Source organism: Polypterus senegalus, chromosome 3 (genome assembly GCF_016835505.1).
Source record: "Polypterus senegalus isolate Bchr_013 chromosome 3, ASM1683550v1, whole genome shotgun sequence".
NCBI lineage: Eukaryota > Metazoa > Chordata > Cladistia > Polypteriformes > Polypteridae > Polypterus > Polypterus senegalus.
In genome coordinates, this window is record NC_053156.1 from 276,342,671 (window position 1) to 276,367,910 (window position 25,240).

The window sequence follows — 25,240 nt, forward strand, 5'->3', positions numbered from 1 at the left end:
AGCTGGACTCCCTTGCAACACTTCCGCCACACCCGGAAGTGCTGCCGGATGTTAATTGGAGAGCACCTGGAGCACTACCGGGTGCTGTATAAAAGAGACCACCTCACTCCACTCGGGGAGCTGGAGTCGGGTGGAAGAGGACGGAGTTTGCGTGTGAGGAGTAGAGGCGGCAGAAGAGAAAGAGGAAGAGCATTATTATTGGTGATAATGTGTGGTGCAATAAACTCGTGTGTTTTGGGACATTCTGTGTCTGCCTGTTTGTGTCCGGGACCATATCTCTACAACCTATTTTACCTGTTCCTGTACAGTACAGTACTTCTTTAACATTTCTTTTGCTTTTTCATTTAATATTTTCATTTAATTTTTTTTCTAGCCTGTACTGATTTACATTATATGTTCAAGGTATGATAAGGTTTTTAACTACACTTTAGAGGTGACCCTCCTGTAATCCGGCATTTTGATTAATCCAGCACTCCTCAGGTCCCAGTGGTGCTGGATAAGTGACAGTGTACCCGTACTGCATATTCTAATAGATTTGTGCTGCGACTTTTGTATACTGCTGCTGTCAGAGGCTCGGTTGGGTTCAACAGCTGGTTGACTGCATCTCCATCCAGTTTTCACACTTTTCATTACTTATTTTGAATTATACTTTTTTTGGTATCCAAAGCCCCCTAGTATTTTAAAGTAACAAGGCTAGCACTGTTATTGTATAGATAAGAAATTCATGGGAGTAATTAAACAAACTTATTTTGTGGTCTCATGGAACTGGAACCACATGAAATACTCCCTTTTAAAGGTCAGACTTAGGATAATGACTAATTAATCTTTTCTCTGGTCAACAGAGAAGGCCTGTTCAATTGGATTTAAATCATGTGACTGGCTTGGCCATTCAAGAATTTAAAATTTTTTAGCTTTGAAAAACTCCTGTGTTGCCTTAGCAGTATGTTTGAGTTCATTATCTTGTTGTAGGGTGAAGCATTGTCCAATGCTTCTGAAGGTATTTACTGAAAATGAGCAGAAAAGTAATTAAACAAACTTATTTTGTGGTCTCATGGAATTGAAGCCGCATGAAATACTCCCTTTTAACAGTCAGACTTAGGATAAGGACTAATTAATCTTTTCTCTGGTCAACAAATATTATGGAACTACTGTATATTCTGCTTTATTTCAAACGCTGGCATGTATGATGGAAGGGGAATGGATAGGGAAGTGAGATCTCTTCTTTAAACTCATAACTTGAAGCATACCAGATTTTTCAAGACTTATCATTGATAACACCCTGAATCCATTGATAGAACTCCTATTTGATAATTGTCTAATGTGGCTCTCTTTTTCTTCCATACAGCCATAAACGAAACTGTCCCATAACAATCAATAATGAAGTTATGGTGAGACATGACATATTTTTCATCTTAACAAAAACACTTCAGAAATTAAATATTTGATTTAGGTTCTCCAATGTAAAGAAACCACAAGTGGAATGAACCATTTCCCATAAAGAATGCAGAAGAAGATTGGAAAAAAATGTAAAAAAGAAACGAGATCAAGACAACATAATGGGATAACTCAGGTCACATTTGGAGGTGGTCAGATAGAGATAGAGACCACATTTAACTCTTTTAAGGTGAATGTTGACGTTTGTCATCATGTAGCCATGAGGGCTGATGTTGATAAAAGTTGACATTCAGAGGTAAAGGGCAACAATCAGCTGCAAACATCGACAAAACTAGCCGTTAAGTTATAGGTACACTCTCTTTGCCAGGAGGAATGGTAGACTCATTGTCTTGAAGTCTAAACCCTGTGTATGCATGAGCAGCGTAGAGTAAACAACATCTAGAATGGCATTGACATCTGGCGAGAGAGTGCAAATGCACAAAGCAAAATACTCTGTGCATAGTATTTATTTATTTATTTTTTGTGTATTATTGCTGAATCGGACTCTGACTTATTGAACTACGATTTTGATGCAAGTGATCTGGAGATCAAAAGCAAAATTCAGGTACCTGCATCAACTGATATGTCCCTATCTAATCGGTCCACGCCTAATCAAGCAGTTGACACACCTACGGCAGCGTTTGCCTGGGAGGACTACACAGATACTTATTGAACTACGATTTTGATGCAAGTGATCTGGAAATTGAAAACGAAAGGCATGTACCTGTCTGAGCTAATCGGTTCCCAATAGGTGACACGTCGATGACAACGTTTGCCTGGGAGGACTACACAGACATATATCTGTTGGGGGCAAGCTGGCTACAGGACTTCATCAAGTGACACGGTGTGCTAATCGAGACTATGAATTATCAGCCACCACTACAAGCAGTTTTTTTCGAAAAAGTGAGTTTCACCTTATGAATGATGAGACAAACAGGTATGTAATTATTATGTGAATTTACATGCTTGTTTTGTCTTGGTAGAGCTCTGTATTACTCTTCTTTCCCCTTTTGTATTATTAATGTGTAGCCTTTGTCAGAATGCCTCAGATCTCACAGACCTACCACTATTTATAAGGTATTGTACTTTATAACTTCTCCCCACCTTCCCTTCTACATTTATAACCTCAGGCAATTGTCTTAGTAAAAGATAAGCAGGAGTTAAGTTACACTTTAAATAATGTATTATTGATAATATTTATAAATAATAATAATATGCAAAGTACATTTGATTATTGGCATCTATACAACCTGATAAATGCTGATGTGTAGTTTCAGGCGGCACACAGTCTTGTTAGTTACTTAAAATGTCTCTAGTTAAAGTACCATTTGTGGTCAGCTTTCTTCAGAACAGGCCGCATGCTTGTTTCAATATGGCTGCTCTTCATTGTGTTGGCCTTTTCAGTTTATGGTATGAGGGACGCTCCTTCATGATGATGGTGTGAAAGAGGTGGAGGAGTAAAGCAAGCAAATTTATAAACTCTGTCCAAACCCTGCAGCCAATAGGACATTGTGGAACTTAATGACTTCTGATACAAACCAATTCCAAACAGCCATAATTCAGACCAATGGGGCCGAGAATACCTTCAGACCTGCCCCCAAAACCATTTGTTAAGGTGAAACTTGTCAGCAAGGCAGTCTGGCTTTCCTGTGGGGGTTGACTGAGAGAATCCTGCAGAGAAACACTTGCCAAACTTGTTTGAGGCACTTCTCCCAACCCTGTCATAAAATTCACTATCCTGACATAGTCCTAGGGGGTAAACATGAGCACTTCTTACTAATGTAACATTGCTTTGCCTAAGTTACAAATAAAGACATACAAAATATTTATCAACTTGTATGCAAAATTTCACACCACACAACACTGTAGAGACTCATGGAACATAAAACAGCAGGTGCCATACCAAGATATCATGCAGCCAGTGAGGGTGGACCACACTGAGACCTGCAGAAGTTCGTGAGAACATATGAAGAAATGCAGGCTGTTTCAGATGTCTAAAAAAGTAGAGATGCTAGTGTAATGGAGGATAATATGCACAGGTTGATAATATTTTAATTATTACAGGTAATGTGTAATAATATAAATATTTAAAGAAGGAGGGAAGTTATTGATTGACTATATCATTTTTAAAATAAAGGGACATGGAATAAGAAAGTTATTCTGGGACATTTAGATTTAGTGCAGCTTGGACACATTGTCTTTGATGTTACTTAGGGTTATCAAATGTTTTGGGTCTATCAATATCAGACACCTTCACCCAGGAGACCCAGCCAGGAGTGATCAAGCTGTTGCTTGTGTTCAAACAGCTTGTGCTGTCCAAGAATCCCTCCAATTGATTCACAGACATCTTAATGTCCTCTCTGTGACGCTCGTAATTTTCCTGATGGCTCTGCTACTGTGCAGTCCCACAGTCCTAAGGAGCTTGAGTGCCCTGTATAAAGATTGTCCTGCAAAGCCTCTACACCCACCCTCAAAGGGCTCACCTACAATTGGCCCTCTGTCCCCTGCTGTGGCATTTGCCAACAAGCTTCTCATACTTGTCCCTCTTCTTCTCAAAGGCTTCTTCCTTCCAGGTTTCCCATGGAACAACAAGCTCCAGCAAGACCATTTGTCTTATTGTCTCTAACACCAGGACCATGTCTGGCCTGAGTGTGGTCTCTGTGATGGTGTCTTGGAATCTGAGTTGTTTCCCTATGTCAGCCATCAGTTGCCAGTCTCGTGCCCTCCTGGTGGCTCAGGCTGCTCCTACAACCTCTAACCATCCCTTATGAAGGTGATGTACTTCCTTGCTAGTTGTTGCTGTTTACAACTTACTACAGTAGATCAGATAGGGCATTTTGTTAAGCACTCTGGCCATCAGTGACAGGAAGGGAGACAAGTTGACCAGAGGATCCAGGTGTGCAGAAACTTCACATTCTATGATCCCTCCTGGACTGAAACGTAGAAGTAAATTATGACTCAGTGAAAGAAGCATGCTTGAGAAGACAGTTTGAATTACCTGTATACCTTTTCTTCTTTCTTCAGCATATGGAAGGCCTGTTCAATTGGATTTAAATAATGTGACTCATTTGGCCAGTCAAGAATTTTCCATTTTTTAGCTTTGAAAAACTCCTGTGTTACTTTGCAGTATGTTTGACTTCATTATCTTGTTGTAGGATGAAGCGTCGTCCAATGCTTTTGGAGGCATTTACTGAAAATGAGCAGACAAGATGTTTATATACACCTCAGAATTCAATGTGCAACTGCCATTAGCAGTTCCATCATCAATGAAGATAAGTGTGCCAGTACCTGTGGCAGCCATACATGCCCAAGCCGTAACGCCTCCACTGCCATGTTTAACAGAAGTGGTATTCCTTGCACCTTGAGTAGTTCTTTTTTGTCTCCTCACTTTGCTCTTGCCGTCACTCTGATGCAGGTTCATCTTTGTCATGTCTGTCCATAAGACCTTTTTCCAGAATTTTCCAGGCTCTTTTAAGTCCATCTTTGCAAACTGTAATCTGAACCTCCTGTTTTTGTTGTTCGTTATCTTGCAGTGAGGCCTCTGTATTTCTGTTCTTAAAGTCTTCTGCTGATAATAATTTTCTGTCTCTGACCTGTCGGACAGGCGTTTGGGACTTTTTCTTTACCACAGTGAGGATTCTTCTTTCATTAGCAGTGGTGGTCTTCCTTGGCCAATCAGTTCCTTTGTGATTACTGAGCTCACCAGTGTGTTCCTTCTCCTTAATGATATTCCAGACTTCAGATTTCGGTCATCCTAAGGTTTTACTGATGTCACTAATGGTTTTATTCTTGTCTTTCAGACTCATAGTGGCTTATTTGATTTTCATGGGCACAGCTCTTGTCTTCATGCTAAACAATGGCTACTACAGACTCCATAAGGGTAGAAGCAGGCCGAAGTATCTTATGAAGCAATGAAACCCACCTGAGGAATCACAAACACCTGTGACACTAATTGTCCCAAACATTATGTTTCCCTAAAATGTATGGACCATGTAGAAAAAGTATTGTCGTTTCTACAAGATGTGTCTAAAAACTGTACAAATCCCCTTAAATGAAAGTCAGCAATGTGTACTTTAATCACATCTGAATTTTAAACTGTGGAGCAGAGGGGTAAGTCAAGGAAAAATTTGCCCTCGTCCCAAACCTTATAAAGGGCTCTGTATTTCACTTATTAAGCTGAAAGCCATGGTCATGGACCAGTACACGGAAGGATGAAAATATTGGCAATGAGCTGAAAATACTAGGTAAACATCAAGTTATAAAATGAACTAAACAAGGGAGTTAACTCACTAACAACAAAGCCGGAATCAAGTAAAACATTTATTTGTCAAAAGGAATGCTAGACTGTTTTGTAGTTATCCAAAAGCTAGGATTCCAAGGCAGCAAGTCACCACCTTTCATTCTCAATAATAGAGGACATCACTCACTGCAATGCCATTAATCACATAATGAAGAAGAGCAAGTTTGCTTAAACAAGGCAGTGGGGAAGGAGCCCAGCATGAAGTGGTAATTCAAAATGACACCAGGTGACCAGGTCACCGACATCATGATAAAAATAAACAAAAACATAATGCAAAGGAAATAAAACAAAAATAGAAATAACTATAAAAAGGCAGCAGTTAGGATTCCAAACACAGATCATGATAGCCAGATGCAAATGTAATCCAGCTAAATTATATCCAGATATGATCGACATATCAGGTGTGCGTAAACCTCAGCTGTAAAGAGGGCCAACGTCCAAGATGCCTCTTATCAGGACTGTATGTCCTTGTTACTTTTGAATATGTTTTCATAATGTGTTTCTATGAAAATTAATTATTAATAATTTTCTGTTCTTTTTGCCACTTTGCTGAAGACACCACTCATATTTTTATTCTTTCCAAGGATGCTTACCCACAGAAGAGTGATCACTGTGTGTGTTAAATGATGACATATCAGACTCCATCCTGTTTAAGACTCAGAGGCTGCAGGAAATAAAAATAAAATAAAATTAAACACCCCCTCAGTCTAAAAGAATACAGTTAAATCACTCTGGTATTATTTCTATGCTTCTTTAACAATGGTTTCTAGTTTTGCTTTATACAGATCCTATAAAAAGTATGAATGTTTACATGTTATTGTTATGCAACAAAGAATCACAATGGATCTAATTTGCTATTTTTGACATACTGATTAACAGAAAAAAGGTCTTTAATGCCAAAGTGAAATGCCTGCCAAGTGTTGACAATTAATTACAATCATAAAGCACAAAATAATTGATTGCATAAGAATAATATTCAGTAGATGCACCATTGGCAGCCATGCCAGCCTTCACTATATGTGCCCTGGTCTCTTTTTCTCTCTCAGCTTTGCACATCTACACGCTTCAGTTTTTCTCTATTCTTCTTTGCAAAGATGCTTAAGCTCATTTTGCATGGAGATCGTGATTGACCAGCCTTTGTCAAGTCCAACCACAAATTCTCAGTTGGACTGAGATCTGGACTCGGACTCAGCCACTCCAGGATGTTCACATTGGTGTTTTGAAGCCATTCCTTTGTAGCTTTGGCTTTATGCTTGGGGTCATTGTGTTGCTGGAAAACAAATCTTCTCCCAAGCTGCAGGTTTCTTACAGAATGCATCAGGTTTTCCTCTGTATTTTGCTGCATTCATTTTACTCTCTACTCTGGCAAGCCTTCCAGGACCTGCTGCAGAAAGGCATCTCCACGACATGACGCTCCCACTCCCATGCTGGATAATGTGTTACAGATGTGTCATGAAATCATGGTGTTTAGTCTGATGGATAAAAAGTGTTATAGAACCTTTCCAACTTTAAATTAAAACTTTATATTAAATATAACAAAATATTAAAGTGAGACTGATGGAGACAGCAATTGGACGGATGCTTAATAAAGATCAAACAAAGGACTTCCCAGCTTATTTTCACAAACGTTTTATTTTCTCTTGAGAACAGGAATAACAAAAGCCAAGAAATATTTCTTTCTGGGGGTAGGGTTAGATGCTCGTCGGGCATAACTGAGCTCTGAGGGGCTTCCTGTTTTCAAAACTAAACCGGATCCTTACACAACAGCTTTTTTCACAACTGCTTTTCAAAGAAGCAATAATCTTCTCAGCTAAATCGGCTGAGAATTCACATTATTAAGGCCATTCAAGGGCCAGCCAGTCTGTAGACAAGTAGAGTATATCAAGTAGGTGGGTCTTTACAGAATTCCTTTGCCCCATAATAAGTTACATTTCTATTGTTTTGGTTGTTATGAAGTCTCAGCTGTCGATCACCATACTCTGATTTACAGATTTTTACTTAATGGTCAAATGGTTGCAACTGAGGTGTATTATGCTTTACTAAGTCTCCTCCGTAATGGCAACATGAAGAGCTGAGTCATACTCTCCTATACTGATAGTCCACCACAATGGCCACTTGACTTAGCCTGAGCCCTACTCTCCTTTACTGATTTTCTTCAATAAGTGAGCCACACTCACCTAAAATGGCTACAGTTTCACAAAGAAGCGAATCTACACAAAATGCAGCCAAAGAGATAAAGAGTGGCACACATGCACACTTTTGGAAGCAGTTTAAAGACTCTGATGATGGTAATTACTTACTGAACCCTGGAATGGCGCTGTGTTCTCATGCCTTCTCTCTTGCTCCCACTGCAGAATGGAAGACTGATGGCTGTTTCATCGTCTGCCCTCCTGGACACTCCCCTTCCTGCCTGGAATCCATATAACTGGAAGTTCAGCTATTTTAAATCTGTTCTGTATTGGACTCCTGTCTGAAAAGACGTCATTTTGCTTTCATTTATTTCCATTATACAGGGTCACAGACATGCTCCAAGCACTTTCTTGTGTTTTCTTCTTTTCTTATAGGAGCTACACTTTAAAACTCTAGGTGGCCAGTCCTGCAGGGCCAGACTTGCAGCATATATTATACATCTGAAGACAGATGTGAATGAGGTGGGCTTAAATTTAGGTGCGAACAATTACATGGTTCACTAAGTGTTAAATTTCTAAACCAATCCAATGTATTATGAAGGTGGAACTCAAAAGTAGGGGCTGTGATTTTTTACAGAAATGGTGACCTTGTCAAATAAAAAATGGACATCCATTAAATCTGTTGCCACATTTGCTTTCATATGCAGGCTTGGTGACATCAGCATTAAGAATTTATATCATCTTAACAACATTGTTAAAGCTATCATTAGCCTCTGTCACTGCGCTGAAACACAAGCAGGTTAGAAAGAAGGCCGACTCAGTTCTGTCAGATGGCAGCCATCCTCTTTTTCTCTAAATTTCAGTTGTTGCCATCAAGCTGATGATTTGGGCTACCAAGGGTAAATAGCAGCAGATTTGAGATCTCTTACATTCCCACAGCCATCAGCATTTTGAATTCTAGCAGTTGTAGGGGTCCTGATCATTTTTTAATTGTTAATGTGTAATGCTAAAGGTAATTGATAAATAATTATTCTGATTTATAGGAAGAAAATCTAATCTTATTTATAGAAATCTTTTGGTTGTGTGTACTGACTAGAACAATGTGTTGTATCTTGGCTTATTTTCTTGTATCTGGGTAACAAGGTTATTTTTTGCATTTTCCTGTTGCAAACAAATTTTCCTCTGGGATAATTCAGTCTAAAGTCTACCAAACCTGACGTCCGACAGATAACAAGCCTGTGGCTCTAACGGATAAAAGATCTATGGCTGAAAAGTCTAACAAGAGGATTCCTAATAAACACACACATGTGTGTGCAGAAAACATCATGCCTAAAAACGCACTTCTTCACACTGGCTTTTAACTCTTAACCTGTCTCATTTCCACTTGCTTCTTCCTATTTCTCAATTTTATTGGGTCCTCTGACCTGTTTTTAGTATCTCTGTTTTAATTCTCTCCTAATGTTTGTTTTTAATATTTTGTTTTTAGTCCTGCTTCTTTTTTAACTGTACAGCGCTTCGGTCAGTGGTAATGCTGTGCTTTTCAGCGCTCAACAAATAAAATGGTATGGTATGTAAAAAAATAAACATAATTTGTTTTATTAAAAGGCATTCTTTAAAACCAGATTATACTTTAGCATTCGAAGACACCATTGTGCTAGTGGCATTGCCACCAGCTAAAGTATATGCAGTTTATGTCACTCACAGTTTTGATGATACAGTCAAAGTAAATGTGAGGTTAACAGAATTGGCAGTTACATCCATGAAAAGATGAACTCCAGAATGTACATTTGAGCTGAACAGTGTGCTGTTACAACCAGTTAAAAGGAGGTGGAAAGAAGCGAGATAATGGAGAGCCACTGGAGAGTCAGTACACCCGAAACAGTAAATGTGCCTATCGACTCTGACACCAGGAGAATGACAGACCACAGAGTAGGCTACACAGCGTCCAAGTTAAGACTGCACGTCTAAACGGATAACTAAAGTAAATGAACTTTACTGTTTGATTGTAAATGCCTTTATATGCCATACCAGAATATATGCTGAGTTGAAACATTACTGTTAATGTTGCCTTGACAAATTCAATTTATATTTTGCTAGCAGTAGTATTATGCATGTGGAAACTGTCAAAATGTCAATCAAATTTGATGGATGACCGGAAGTCCCGCCCTTTCCTTTGACGTCATTAATGTGACCTTTCTTTGAACTTGCTCCCACACCCCTTCCTGTTTTTTCCTCAGGAAACGCCAAAGATCCGATTGCCGGATGTCTGGTCCTTTCTTGAACCCGCTCCCACCCATCCTGTTTTTTCCGCAGGAAACGGTTAAGATCCGTTTGAAGGATGTCTGTCCCTTCTTTGAATCCGCCCCCACCCACCTGTTTGCCCCAGGCCCAGGAAACTGTCAAGAGCGGACTTGATGGATGGCTGCCCCCCTCTTTGACCCGGACCCCCTCTTCCGAAGACAAGTTCAGACACGTCCGGGCAAGTTTCTATCCAGACCCAGTCGTCCCTGCCACGGCCTCCAGTCGGCAGCCCCAGACCCTGCCGGACCAAGCTACATGTGCCCCGGCATCAAGGCCCTGCCTAGGACCCCTCCGTCAAGCAGCCCCTGAGGCGGGGACACCACATGTTGGTTGAAGCCTTCACTTCCAGGCACAATTCTTCCGAGGGCATACACAGACACACATGCTCCTGCCTATATCGCTTTGGGTAAGTCCACACGTATCTATCTATTATTTAAAATAGCTATCTAACCTTTGATTTATCTAAGTCAAAACATCCTTTTTACCTTATCGCTGACAATCCTTTCGCAAAAACGTCCAGTTGTTGAATTTTCCAACTCACAGAAAGCAATGTGCCACTCCTCTCTCTATACTGTACATCAGAATACATGGGCTCTAAAAACCTGACCTGCTATTAGCAACCCTGCACTCATGGTTCTCTCGCTACACAGCAGAATAAACGGGCTCTAAAAAGCTGACCTGCTGTTAGTAACCTCTGCACTCTCTCTCTCTCTCTCTCACAGTTGACGCCTGACAGCAGACAGCCTCAGTGCTGAAAAAAGCTGGCAGGCACTCGGCTGCGAGATGCCCCGGCGGCTGAAGCTCTAAGTGTACTCGCCAACAAGGGCTTGTAGTTCGAAATACACGCTGACCGGAAATCTCAGAGGAGCAGACAAATCCCTCCATCGCCCTGCACGGGTCTATAGCAGGAAGTTGCATACTGTATGAACCGGAGCTCCGCTGACAGATAGTGTCAGACACAGGCCGAGAAGGATCCAGCTGCAGGTCGCAGACTTGGCCTTCCACGCCTCCTGCCTTCCACAGTCCGCCCAACAACCGGCCACAGTCCATAGAAAGAGATGGAGAAGAGCTGCTGTACAGTTTTTCCAATTCGAAAAAGAAAAGGAGCTGAAAACATTTCCCGACACGGAACAATGGCACAGCAGAACCAGGTATGGACTCACAGAATAAAAACCGCAGTATATTTAAAGAAACTGCAGATTCATTAAACAAAACTAATAAGATGTACGATTATATACTGTATAGCGAATCCAAGTGTTCTCTGTTTATTGTCATTACTGACATGTCGTATTTTTATGCATATCGTTTTAACTATTTTTACCACGTGTATTATTTCTTTTTAATATTTGCCATATTATTTCATCTATATTAACTTTTTCAGTTATTTATGAGATGTTATGTAGAGAATCTGCAATGTTAGTGTACAATATGAAAGGTATTTATATTTATCGTTGTCGTTAACGTGTGTTACATTTCTTATTAAACTTGATTTTTCTGTAGTTAAGTTAGGTATTTATAAAAGCACGTTAGCGCTTTCTGCCAAATTAGTATTGCATATTATTTTTGTCTTGATTTCCACAGTCACATTTCTCCATAAAGGCAGAGAATATAAAAACAACTTTGATTACATTGAATAAATCCAAGTGCCCTCTTTGTAAAAAGCAAGGAGACCATAGCATCCTGCTGCCTGCCTTCAGAATCATGAAGTCCACATTGTCAAGTATGCAGGTAGTGTATGTATGCCAGGAGTGTGTGCTTGCAAACAGTACTGACGTTTAGATTTCTGAACTGGAACTTTTTTAAATACATATTAAAAAGCTGAACATTTTCCGTTGTTTGGCAGGTTTTACTATTTACAGATGTGACACAAGGTGTGTAACAAGTTGGCAATTCCATTGTGTTTGTTTAAATGTCATTGTCAACAGTTTATTGTATGTTAGTATTTAATCTTTTTCTTTGACTATTTTTTTTACCCCTTATATTAGGGCTTCCCTAGTGTTTGCTTGGTTTGTGTATGTGTGTGCCCTGCGGTGGGCTGGTGCCCTGCCTTGAGCCCTGTGTTGGCTGACCCTGTAGGTAGGATATAGTGGGTTGGATAATGGATAGATGGATGGATGTATTAGGGCCTTCTAAGTCAGATGAATGGTCATTACTTGGAAATTTCCATGTTGATGGTATGACCATTTCATATTATAATTATCTTTTTTTGTATGTCTGTATTTAATGTTTTGTCCAGGTTTCCAAAGGACCATTTTGTGGTGTCTCTGTATCTCATCCTCGAGGCCCCCTTCAATTTTAATGAGGTGTGTCTCAACTTTAGTCCTCTCTTCTTTCATTGCAGTATTTGTATAGGGAGGACTATATCTGGTTGCTGGTTCCCATTTTTGTCACCTTCTACAATTTGTGTTGGATATTTGTGTTATGTTTAATTTATTATATTTGATTTTTTTTTTAATTTCAGCATACTGTCCATAGTGGTTTTGAAGTTCCAGAAACGCCTACCTTTCAAAATCCAGATATTTTAAATGTATGTTAATAATGGTTTGCATAAATATCTTTGTAACATTAAACTCCTTTTAACAACGTGACTCTGCTCAGTTCTCTTTAGAATGACATACCGGCTTTGAGGACGTGCTGCTGTAGAATGTTACTTTAGAACTCCAGCATCAAGGGGTAAATGAAATTTAAATTTCCTTTAATAACTTTTATTCACTTCTGTGGTAATGTGGCAAATAAACTTAGCCATATTGTAAATCAAAGACAAATAATCAAAATGTTTACCATTATAAATTTAGTGCTTCTTTTTGAAATCACTGAAATAATTGCGCACATTGGACTGAGCGAGTAAACGCCTTTCTAAATGAAGGCCAAGAACCAAACAAAAAATTAGAAGGTACAGAAATAATGGACAGCCAGGACAGGGTCATTTATTCTGCTTATTCTTTTGGTTCTTTTTAACATTTCCTTAGGTAAATATTATTTTCTCTGTTTTCAGGTTTAGACTCTATTGAGCCATTAAGAGAAGACAGAGTAAAGACTTGGCACTACATCTGAAATGAAAAAAAAATGTCTTGCTATTCTGTTCCATAGCACTGCGTTTTGAAGGTTTCAGATCTTTTCTTTTAGAAGAAACATCAGCCTCCCTTCTCCAACATCCAGCACAGGGCACCGATGAGCAGGTACAGACACCTCACTTTATAAACTTCCATATGAAAGATGTTGTTAATGCTGGCTTACAATGCCTATGGTATAGTGAATAAAATGTATAAAAAGACCTCATGCTTGTCTCAGATGCCGACTGTTAATCGTTAAGCAGTAGAAGTCAAAGCCCAAAAGACTAACAGCCTGTTTTAGATCTTCTGACAAACTATAGTGCTAGTACAACTCTTAACGGCCTTAAAACATTTGAAATACATTACGTGCTGTGTTAATAATAGTGTATGGTAAGAAACATTGAAGACTTGTAGAATCTGTGATCGAAAGCAGTAATGTTAATAATCTATAACAAATTAAATATACTGTACATTATGTTTTTTTTACTTTCCTTACATTCCTTGTAAATGTGGAGGAAAAGGCTATAAGCTTTATGATGACCATTTAAAGTTTTTTTTTTTAATAAAATGTATTACAGCAACACAGAATCCTTCAGCATCTTACCGAGGCAGAGAAGTGATGTGCTGAGAACATTTCTGTGTTCAAGGGGCACGTCTCACTCCCTCATTACTGTCAATGAACAAAGACAACATTGAGGAGGCCCTTCAGAAATCTGATTTGCTATCTGAATTTCCAGAAGAAGAGGAGAGGGAATATGTCCTTAGACCCTTCATCATCCTTTATTTCACATATGGAAGACATGCATCTGTTTTTAGATAACGTGAGAGGAAAAAGGAAAATGACTGTGTTTTGTCAGAAAATGTAACAAACATACATTGTTCAGTTACAACCTACAACTCTTGTTCTATATTTTATATATTCTTTAACTTTTTGTAATAAATGTTGCAAACCAACTTCATCTTTACAGTCCATTGTCTTAGTGTTATGTATTAAAATAATATTTTATAAAGCAGGGCAAGGCAATTTTTATTTATAAACCACATTTACAACAGCAGCCAGAACTGAACCAAAGTGCTGTACAAGAAAGGGTAAAAGAAGCAGTTCAAATACACTGTATGTACACATCACAAAGCTGCAAGAATAACCAACCATTACATAAAAGATAAACTTAAAATACACATACATACATATTTTTAATCATGAATGTACGTGAGCCAACATATACAAACAATGTCAACCTCTTGCAGGGTCAAATGGCAGCAAGAAGAAATAAGACTTTAACGATGACTTAAAAACGGCCTGTGCTGGAGCAGACCTGACATAATAAGGTGAGCCATTCCAGAGAAAAGGAGCAGCCACAGCAAACACCCGATTCCTCCTCGGCACAACTAAGAGCACCGGGCTGGTAGACCGCAGGGCTCTTGTTGGCACATACAAGTGAAGAGGTTCCAAGAGGCAAGATGGGGCTGATCCATTCAAACATTTGAAAACAACAAATAGAATTTTAAAATCAATTCTGAAATGGACCAGAAGCCAATGAATCGAGGTCAGTATTCGTGAAATATGGCCACACTTATGAGAGACATTCAATAAGCAAACAGCAAAGTTGTGGAATAGTTGTAGGTGTTGTAACAGGGTGTGACCAACGCCTACATACAAAGAACTGCAATAGTCCAAATAAGATGTTGTAAAAGCTTGGATGACCTGTCATAGCTCACACCTGGGCTAACTGAAGCTTTATGATACATACTGTATATGGCAAGGGATCCAAAAGCAACATCAGAGACACTTAAACTTTCTTAACTTTTGGATAACATGATCATAGTTTTATTATCATTTATTTTAAAAAGATGCATTGCCATCCAGGTTTTTATATCATTCAAGCACGCATGTAGGGTCTGTATTTTCTCGATTTGATTTTAGTGGCAAATATATTTAAGTGTCATCAGTATAGAGAAGCCATACTTGTTAACAATGGAGACTAAAGGTAACATGTATATCAAAAAGAAAACTGGTCCAAAGATGGAACCGCACAAGTAAGAGGAGCTACAGAGGATGAGAACTCACCCAAATGAATAGAAACGCTCCTATTTCTTAGATAAGGTTTAGACCATTAAAGGGCATTACCTTGGATGTCTACAAAACTGTTCAAGGCAGGATATAAGAATCATAAGATCCACTGCATCAAAATCTGAGGTAAGATCTAGCAGGACAAGAATGGCAGACCCTCCAGGATTAGTAATTGGGAAGAGGTCACTGTAAACCTTTAACAAGGCTCTTTCAGTGATGCAAGAACATCTGGATCTGGATTGGAATGTTTCCAGAATACTATTTTCATCTAGAAATGTTTGAGTTAGGACAACTTTTTCTAAGACTTTAGATAAAAAAGGCAGTTTAGACATTGGCCTGAAACTTGACACATTAGAGGGTCCTTATTTTGTTTTTTATAATACGTTTCTGCACCACAGTGTGTTTCAAGGCAGCAGGAACACAACCAGAAATCAAACTAGCATTTATTAAGTTAACAATACTTGGTCTGACAGAATCAAAAAACCCCTTGACTAATCGAGAGGGGACACTGCTGTCCAGGGGACAATTTGTAGGATTCAGGCGTTGCACCAAATCAGACAACAGAGATGACGACACACACGGGATCAAAGTGGTCAAAGACAGCTGAACACACTATGGAAAGAGATGAATCTGAACAAGCAGTGAAACCGATGACCTAATAACGGTAATCTAATTTACAAAAAAGTATATCTCCGTTCGGAGAGTAAGTTGGGGTATGCGACAAATGACAAATTCCTAATACAAATAATGGTATATGGTGATTAAAGGATTTAAAATCACTAAAAATGAATTTGTAATTATTGCATTAACCCAAACAAAACATTTTTAAAGTTAAGTTTAAAATCTGTTAATTCAGTTCCAAAATAAATAAAAAAGACAGTTTACGGAAGTGCAACTTTCAATAATGCAAATTTTTACATTTCTTTAGAAAAACAAACGATATAATATCTATTAAGTAATTTATGAGATTTGCTTCACTTTTTTTGATAAGTACATACTTATAAGTAAGGGTCCCAGGGAGAACAAGTATGCATTAAAATTAAAAACCAGGTAAACGTTTGAAAGTTTAATAACTCCACTTGAAATTTATCAACATTATAGCAGCAGCGTAGAACAAAATAAAGAAAACACAATTCAAGACAGACAATGGAAATGAATGTACCCATGAACTGTATTAAGCTGGATCATTTAAATAACTGTTCAATACAAACAATTTGAAAAGTTTCTTTTACTGAGAACTCTAAAGTTTAGACCTTCATTTTCATGCCTGTTGATTGTTATGTTGTGTTATTGATCATCATTTATTTTGTAAATAAATTAATGTCATTAACGGAATTTTCCTATATTGAGCGAGGTTCCAGAAATAATGTCAGACATGCCGTTTAGTAAAAAAATAAAAATACTTTCAAATATTTTGAATGATAGAATGCATTATAATAGCAGTTAGAGCAACCATATTCATATTTAGTATGGTGTTTCCTTAATCTAAAAATATGTTACCCACTTTCTTTGAGCTATATCGAATCCTGACTCATAAATTATAAAACTGTTTTTTATTTGTAAAAGTAAATACGAGAGTAATACCATAAAGAGAAACTCGGATTCTTGCCTTGAGATTGCAGGAAGTCATATTAATATCGTCTTTTAGGGTTACATGGTAAATCAACGTTACTACAGTAGTTTTTCAACGAAAGCGATGTGACAGAGGACGGACGCGAATGCTGGGGGCGTGGTGAGGAAGGCAGGAGGCGCGGAAGGCCGAGTCTGCGACCTGCAGCCGGATACAATTGTGGCACAGGCCAGGAAACGGCCTGACCCTTAACCTGCTGTGTTCTGCGAGCGCATGCTTGTCAACCCCCCGCCCCCTAGAACGGGAGTGCGCAGATACTGTGTCCGGGAGAACACGTTATGTGTGTAGCTTTTAAAGTTAAGGGAATTAAAAATCACCCACACAGTTAAATAATAGGCAACAGGGACCTTTTAAAGAATGTTTGAGACGTCTTAAAATGTAGCCTCGGATGTATATTTTGCATATCTTAAAAAAGCCATGTTCCATCCATTATGTCGGATCATCCGGTGGACAGTGTGAAAGCACTCTTACGGAGAGGCATGCAGCTCTTTAAAGAAATCAACGGCGTGCAAAGGTGACTTAAAAAAAATACTGGACTTTTCGGAGTCCGGCCAAAGGACATTACAGGAATGTCCAGTAAAAATGATTGTCAAACATCTGCTATCACAAATCACCGTAAAATCTTCCAAACATACCGCTCTTTTCGGAATATGAATAAGTGTTCGGACCGGTCCATTACTCAGCAGGCCGTTAATACTGAAAGAGGACAATCTCGTCGGGAAGATCCAGGATCACGGTAAATCCTATTCATGATTATTATATACGCCAAACGAGTAAGTTTTAAAAAACGGAAGGCTGAATCCTTAATATGACTATTTCCAAGTTCATTCTCAAGTGTGTGCGTGAACGTACGTATAAAATAAGATGCAGCACCTATTTCTATCTGCAAGTACGACGATTAATGTACAAATTCATAGGGACTGAAGCAAATAATATTAGTTTTTCATACCGAAACGGGCTTTACAATCAAGTAGTTTTTGTCTCGGCGTCTGAAAATTCAAACAGAGCCTCTTCTCTGAGAATATTCAGGCATGGTTTAAAAGCACAGGCCGGTTATGTATCAGCTCTGGCGTAATAAGAGTATAAGTATTCTGAACTACGTACAGAAGGGACCGTTTGTGAAATGCCTACTCTTTCGAATCAGCATCGGTAGCAGGGGAATCTCTGCACGGGGCCGCCTGTTTTAAAAGTCAGAGATAACGAAACATTTTTACTTTATAAACTCTCATTTGTTACAACCGGTTGAAGACAGCTCCAGGAGCTTACTGTAACGGTGTTTTCATTCATTTCGCTAAATGTGCTTATTTTAATACAGAATAGTAATAGTGTGAGTAATATAATTCAATTATTTTTAAAAGTAATCCCACACTGCACAAGAGAGACAGATTCCATGTGTGTTTTAGAATTTGCTGTGGCCGGTGATTTTTAATTTTTTTTTGCTTAACTCATTTCTATAACATAGGAGCCTATTGACAAAGGAAAACTCTGTAAATACACTTGTGCATTTAAGCGGAGATTTATAAAAAAAGCACTTTTCTACCTTATCCCAGTTTTGTACGTGCATGTAAAAGCACTCACTGTTACACTAGCACAAAATTTAGACATTTTCTGTCAACTCAAAAAGCTAAAATTATTTCTATTAACACAGGTGATGATTAGAAAACATTTTACTATTTTTAATTAAAAGCAGAAAAGCTCAACTATGATTTTTGTTTTGTCATGGGGTTCCTAGGGTGACACTTTTCCTCTTTATACTCTTTCTTATGTAGACCTCAACACATATTCTTACCAAAATAGTTCCTCACTTCCCAATTCCTTTAACTTCAGGTAATTAGACAGAGATCTATAACAGGCAAGAGAAAAGTATTATAGGTCAAATACACAGTGTCATAAAGCAAAATAAAGTGTGAACACTACACAACCGGGTATTGCTAGATGTTTCGTTTTTTCCAGGTATGAGCCATAAGTCAAGATCTTTCTTTTATTCCTTTTTGATCAGCTTTTGTACTGATTTTATTAAGGTAATCTAAGTACGATGTGATTAAATTTCTTGTCTCTGAAAATTCATTCATAGCTCTTGGAGCCAGAAGGTCATAGCGAGGTGTGCTTGTTTAACTAGAGGCAAGTGATGTAAGAAGAGCTCTTCTGCACATCCGAAGTTCATTGAACTAAAATCATGTTTTTAAAAGCAGCAGCTTTAACTCATGCTAATGACCTCATAAATGGGTGACAACAGCTCAGCACGCTTGTATAGCTCACAAAATAGCAGAGCTAATTACTCTTTCTGCTTAAACTAATTATCAAATATTCAGGTAATTCTTAATGAAACACTAAAGCATTAGTGAACAAAATGCATTTTCAGTAGCCAAGTAAAATGACCAGTTGCTTTAACATGAAAATAAAACATCTTTGTAAAGATCAAATTTTAAAACATAAGAAAAATCCTTGTTTCCAAAAGAGTTCTTTCCATTTATCCAACAGTTTTCTTGACTGATCATTGAAATCATCAGTGCCTTTCTGATCACATCCACCCCAAACATAGCATAGAACTTAATTTCTGTACTCATTTTAAATGATAATAGCCAGTATAAAGTCCCTAAAGGAACCGGAGACATCTGATATCTTCTATCATATATCTTTTCTTGCTAGCCCAAGTCATTCAGATTCTGCTTACAACACAAATGTACGATTATTTTTTCTCAAATGGCCAAATCTTTGGCATGCTAATCATGAAAAAATAAATAAATACATAAATTAAAAAATAATAAAAATCAGATTTTATTCTCATTACACTTTATTTGCATATTTTATTATACCTACTTAACTTTTATCGACATTTATCTAACTCTATATTTATTTTTCTAGTATCAGAATGTAGTTTAAGTTAATGTGTTCTGCGTTCAATAGATGTTTTTTCATATTTCCGATTCTTGTTTTCTTTTTTTCACATCTTCACGCCCCCTTTTTGTTACTTGCCCTGGGGACCACCCCCAGTTTGAGAACCACTGACGTAGAGGGTTATTTGTAAAACACTCTGTGGCACTTCAAGCTAAATTAGATTTCCTCGGTTATTCACCTGTCCATTGGTGTTCCATTTTTGTTATAAATTGTATTTAGTCTCTCTTTATTTACTAAACATTTTATATGTTGAATAGAAAACAGGTATCTTGTTCAGGCTTTAATTTAAAACAGCATTTTCATCAACAGGCTATAACCACTTTGTTACTCAGGGTCCTTTGTATAATACAAAGTTTTAGAAATTCTGTTAATGCTTGGTAATAGCCTTCCATTTTACATCAGTTATGAGACCCTGAAAAATAAGAATGGTTATAGTAGGTTATAGGAGCCTACACACTACAGGGCCGATGATTAGGCTTATTTTGGACACGTTAGGCAAATCAGGATGGAAAATGTTTTAGTGAATAGTTACATCATATCTATTATATATGTTAGCACAAGGATTCAAATTTTACTAAAACTGTGAGGTTTATTCTTTCTTTTAGGTAGTCCTGGTGACATTGGACAGCTGTCATTGAAAACTGCTTTTTCCCTCCGTTTGTGAAAAAGCACCCTTGGCTTTAGTAGCATTCAGGGTGAAGGGGATGTAAGTTTGAACTGTGATTCCAAAAGTCAACAAGTGTCTGCAACATTTTGAATCGAGTCAAAGGACCAGGGTTTGTGGAGTTTAGAATATGAACTAGACTGGTAGTCTTGATGGTAAGGACATTTGTGCCAAAATAAGTAAATAAAGTTAATTATGAAGTAAATAACCACATGAAAAAGTGGAGTTATAAAGGAGTTATTACAATTTGAAAAACTGCCATGATGTATAAAAACATTGATAAGTGACAAAACCAGCACGAAAGGAAACCTTTTGGAATAAATAATAAGCTTTTTTGACATCTTCGCAGTCTGGAATAGTCTGAATATGTCTTAAAGAGTTCATCTTTAATTGAAACTTAAACAGGCAAATTAAAAATATTAAACCTGAATAAAACACAGAAGTATCATTTAATGATATCAATTAGTGTTAAGTATTATCAAGCACCGGGATCTATTTATAAGGTTTATTTGATTTAGTTATAAACAAAATGAATGGTGGCATTTTGCTTTGAAATTAACAATAGTTTGATACAGCTTTAAGAATTACAATGCAAGACAAACCTTTACACTCTATAACAAATGTTGTTGCTGTTTCAGTAGGAGTATCTTGGATCTCTGTTTTATTTTAACCTTTTGACAAGAAGACCCTGGTCAGGGAAATATACCACATATATTGAAAATGAACAGCGCCGACATGCTAACTAAATACATATAAGATATTTTAGAATATGGACCTGGGCTCTAACACCGTGATTCTGACAGGGTCTTCACTTAATTGTCAAACATCCGGCGGGTGCTATGGATCTCATAATGGAGAGTGCAAAAGATTCTATAATCTTTACTCTGTAATGGCCAATATGACGGAGATCTAGTGCCTGTGTCCACAGAGTTAACCAGTCATAGGACATGATGTTCAAAATTCACCTAGGATTTTTCAGAAGAGATAGGACGAGTGCGGCGTGTGTTCTGTATTCTCTTTTCTGTATTAACTATTCACAATGACCATACTCCCGAGACCTTAGGTTTTTTATGCAGAAGTACATTTCACAGACCCGAATTAAGAGACATCCATCAAAATGCTCTTGACACAAAGGAGGCCTAATCAGGCGGGTGGGGTGGGAGTCTCTTTTCAAAGAGTCTTTGCCTCCCCAAGCGGCCAGGATTTGTCGGGCTATAAGAAACATTTTTCAACAATCAACATCTCTCCGGCTATGCTCCTGATCAGGCATGATGGTCTACGGACCAGACGATATCTTGTTTTGACCTGAGGCTATCGTGCCCGACTCCGAGTACTCTACGCCTAACAGCTAGACTCAAGACCAGCCTTCTCGGCCACACCTTCTTATGCCTTCAACTGACCAGATCTAGGAGCCCGAGTCTCAGGTACCTGCCCCTGGTGATTTGGTGTATTGGTTGGATATTTTCCTGGAGAACAGCGCAGTACCTGACATTTTTGTATCTGCTAATGATGTTCCGAGGAGCCTAACAGGGGCTGAGCAGATAGCCATTCAGGCCGTGCAACAAGAAGAGGCAGTGGACGACCGGTAGAGGAATATTTGGAAAATATCATTCAAGGATGCAGATTATGCGAGGCATGGCCTTGAACAAACTGACGGACCCTGAGTGAGACATCTCGAATGGCTCTGAAGCCGTTCAAGAGATTGATAGCAGCTCTGCCAGATAGAATAGCAGATCAGCACCTAAAAAGTACCGAGCAGGGATGTTGAATAGACCGACCCAGCCAGACACGGCCTAAGCAGCAGCGGCTGTCTGTTTTACGCAAACCGTGGCTCAGAGCCTGGTCATTAAGACTCTGGGCTACTTCAACATCTTTCTGCCTTTTCACCAGATTCACGCCTTTGTACAAAATGCTTTTGACGATCCGAAAAATGAACATTCTATTCATGAGTCGATTGTGCAAGCCTTTCATAACATGGATGATGAATCTTACTCAAAAATACTTGAAGCAGCCGATGCTTTCTCTAAACGCCATTTTCTGGACCTAATAGGTCTGATGGACCTTTAAGGTTTTACGGGTATACGACCTGGAAAATCAGATGAAGTGTCTGAACTGAATGTACCGGTGAGAGCTCATGTTTTTTGTCGACTTTTAATCATGCTGTTTAGTTTTATATGTTTTGAAGTGGTTGGTAAAACCTTTTATGAATTTTAATATTGTTTTTGAAAATGACCAATAAAGTACAATTTGATTTTTAAACCATTGACACTTTTCTTTCACCGTCGAGGATGCAGGGTTGTTGAAAAATGTTTTTTATAGCCCGACAAATCCTGGCCGCTTGGGGAGGCAAAGACTCTTTGAAAAGAGACTCCCACCCCACCCGCCTGATTGGGCCTCCTTTGTGTCAAAAGCATTTTGATGAATGTCTCTTAATTCGAAACCTAAGGTCTCGGGAGTATGGTCATTGTGAATAGTTAATACAGAAAAGAGAATACAGAACACACGCCGCACTCGTCCTATCTCTTCTGAAAAACCCTAGGTGAATTTTGAACATCATGTCCTATGACTGGTTAACTCTGTGGACACAGGCACTAGATCTCCGTCATATTGGCCATTACAGAGTAAAGATTATAGAATCTTTTGCACTCTCCATTATGAGATCCATAGCACCCGCCGGATGTTTGACAATTAAGTGAAGACCCTGTCAGAATCACGGTGTTAGAGCCCAGGTCCATATTCTAAAATATCTTATATGTATTTAGTTAGCATGTCGGCGCTGTTCATTTTCAATATATGTGGTATATTTCCCTGACCAGGGTCTTCTTGTCAAAAGGTTAAAATAAAACAGAGATCCAAGATACTCCTACTGAAACAGCAACAACATTTGTTATAGAGTGTAAAGGTTTGTCTTGCATTGTAATTCTTAAAGCTGTATCAAACTATTGTTAATTTCAAAGCAAAATGCCACCATTCATTTTGTTTATAACTAAATCAAATAAACCTTATAAATAGATCCCGGTGCTTGATAATACTTAACACTAATTGATATCATTAAATGATACTTCTGTGTTTTATTCAGGTTTAATATTTTTAATTTGCCTGTTTAAGTTTCAATTAAAGATGAACTCTTTAAGACATATTCAGACTATTCCAGACTGCGAAGATGTCAAAAAAGCTTATTATTTATTCCAAAAGGTTTCCTTTCGTGCTGGTTTTGTCACTTATCAATGTTTTTATACATCATGGCAGTTTTTCAAATTGTAATAACTCCTTTATAACTCCACTTTTTCATGTGGTTATTTACTTCATAATTAACTTTATTTACTTATTTTGGCACAAATGTCCTTACCATCAAGACTACCAGTCTAGTTCATATTCTAAACTCCACAAACCCTGGTCCTTTGACTCGTATTCAAAAATGTTGCAGACACTTGTTGACTTTTGGAATCACAGTTCAAACTTACATCCCCTTCACCCTGAATGCTACTAAAGCCAAGGGTGCTTTTTCACAAACGGAGGGAAAAAGCAGTTTTCAATGACAGCTGTCCAATGTCACCAGGACTACCTAAAAGAAAGAATAAACCTCACAGTTTTAGTAAAATTTGAATCCTTGTGCTAACATATATAATAGATATGATGTAACTATTCACTAAAACATTTTCCATCCTGATTTGCCTAACGTGTCCAAAATAAGCCTAATCATCGGCCCTGTAGTGTGTAGGCTCCTATAACCTACTATAACCATTCTTATTTTTCAGGGTCTCATAACTGATGTAAAATGGAAGGCTATTACCAAGCATTAACAGAATTTCTAAAACTTTGTATTATACAAAGGACCCTGAGTAACAAAGTGGTTATAGCCTGTTGATGAAAATGCTGTTTTAAATTAAAGCCTGAACAAGATACCTGTTTTCTATTCAACATATAAAATGTTTAGTAAATAAAGAGAGACTAAATACAATTTATAACAAAAATGGAACACCAATGGACAGGTGAATAACCGAGGAAATCTAATTTAGCTTGAAGTGCCACAGAGTGTTTTACAAATAACCCTCTACGTCAGTGGTTCTCAAACTGTGGGTGGGTCCCCCCAGGGGGGCACGAAGTAACAAAAAGGGGGCGTGAAGATGTGAAAAAAAGAAAACAAGAATCGGAAATATGAAAAAACATCTATTGAACGCAGAACACATTAACTTAAACTACATTCTGATACTAGAAAAATAAATATAGTTAGGTAAATGTTGATAAAAGTTAAGTAGGTATAATAAAATATGCAAATAAAGTGTAATGAGAATAAAATCTGATTTTTTTAATTTTTTAATTTATGTATTTATTTTTTCATGATTAGCATGCCAAAGATTTGGCCATTTGAGAAAAAATAATCGTACATTTGTGTTGTAAGCAGAATCTGAATTACTTGGGCTAGCAAGAAAAGATATATGATAGAAGATATCTGATGTCTCCGGTTCCTTTAGGGACTTTATAGTGGCTATTATCATTTAAAATGAGTACAGAAATTAAGTTCTATGCTATGTTTGGGGTGGATGTGATCAGAAAGGCACTGATGATTTCAATGATCAGTCAAGAAAACTGTTGGATAAATGGAAAGAACTCTTTTGGAAATAAGAATTTTTCTTATGTTTTAAAATTTGATCTTTACAAAGATGCTTTATTTTCATGTTAAAGCAACTGGTCATTTTACTTGGCTACTGAAAATACATTTTGTTCACTAATGCTTTAGTGTTTCATTAAGAATTACC

The 25,240-nt window shown here is 37.9% G+C and overlaps 2 long non-coding RNA genes across 6 annotated transcripts in view; one reads left to right on the top strand and one right to left on the bottom strand.

Moving 5' to 3' along the window:
• LOC120526192 overlaps nucleotides 1–10,840 on the bottom strand; it is a 66,461-nt gene extending 55,621 nt beyond the window's left edge. The window contains exons 1-3 of the long non-coding RNA XR_005633098.1: nucleotides 10,650–10,840; nucleotides 8,035–8,204; nucleotides 6,328–6,398 (exon numbers count right to left, since the gene is read on the bottom strand). This is a non-coding gene — a long non-coding RNA (uncharacterized LOC120526192). The remainder of the gene's footprint in view (nucleotides 1–6,327; nucleotides 6,399–8,034; nucleotides 8,205–10,649) is intronic.
• On the top strand, nucleotides 9,911–14,017 carry LOC120526189. 5 transcript variants are annotated; one of them, XR_005633093.1, is made up of 8 exons: nucleotides 9,916–10,570; nucleotides 10,887–11,315; nucleotides 11,746–11,892; nucleotides 12,008–12,035; nucleotides 12,401–12,467; nucleotides 12,626–12,837; nucleotides 13,160–13,343; nucleotides 13,796–14,017. It is a non-coding gene; the product is annotated as an uncharacterized LOC120526189 (long non-coding RNA). The 5 variants fall into 5 exon arrangements; XR_005633095.1 differs by lacking the exon at nucleotides 12,008–12,035 and having other exon boundaries at nucleotides 9,917–10,570; nucleotides 12,626–12,691; nucleotides 12,763–12,837; XR_005633092.1 differs by having other exon boundaries at nucleotides 9,911–10,570; nucleotides 12,008–12,467.
• Nucleotides 14,018–25,240: the final 11,223 nt, after the last annotated feature.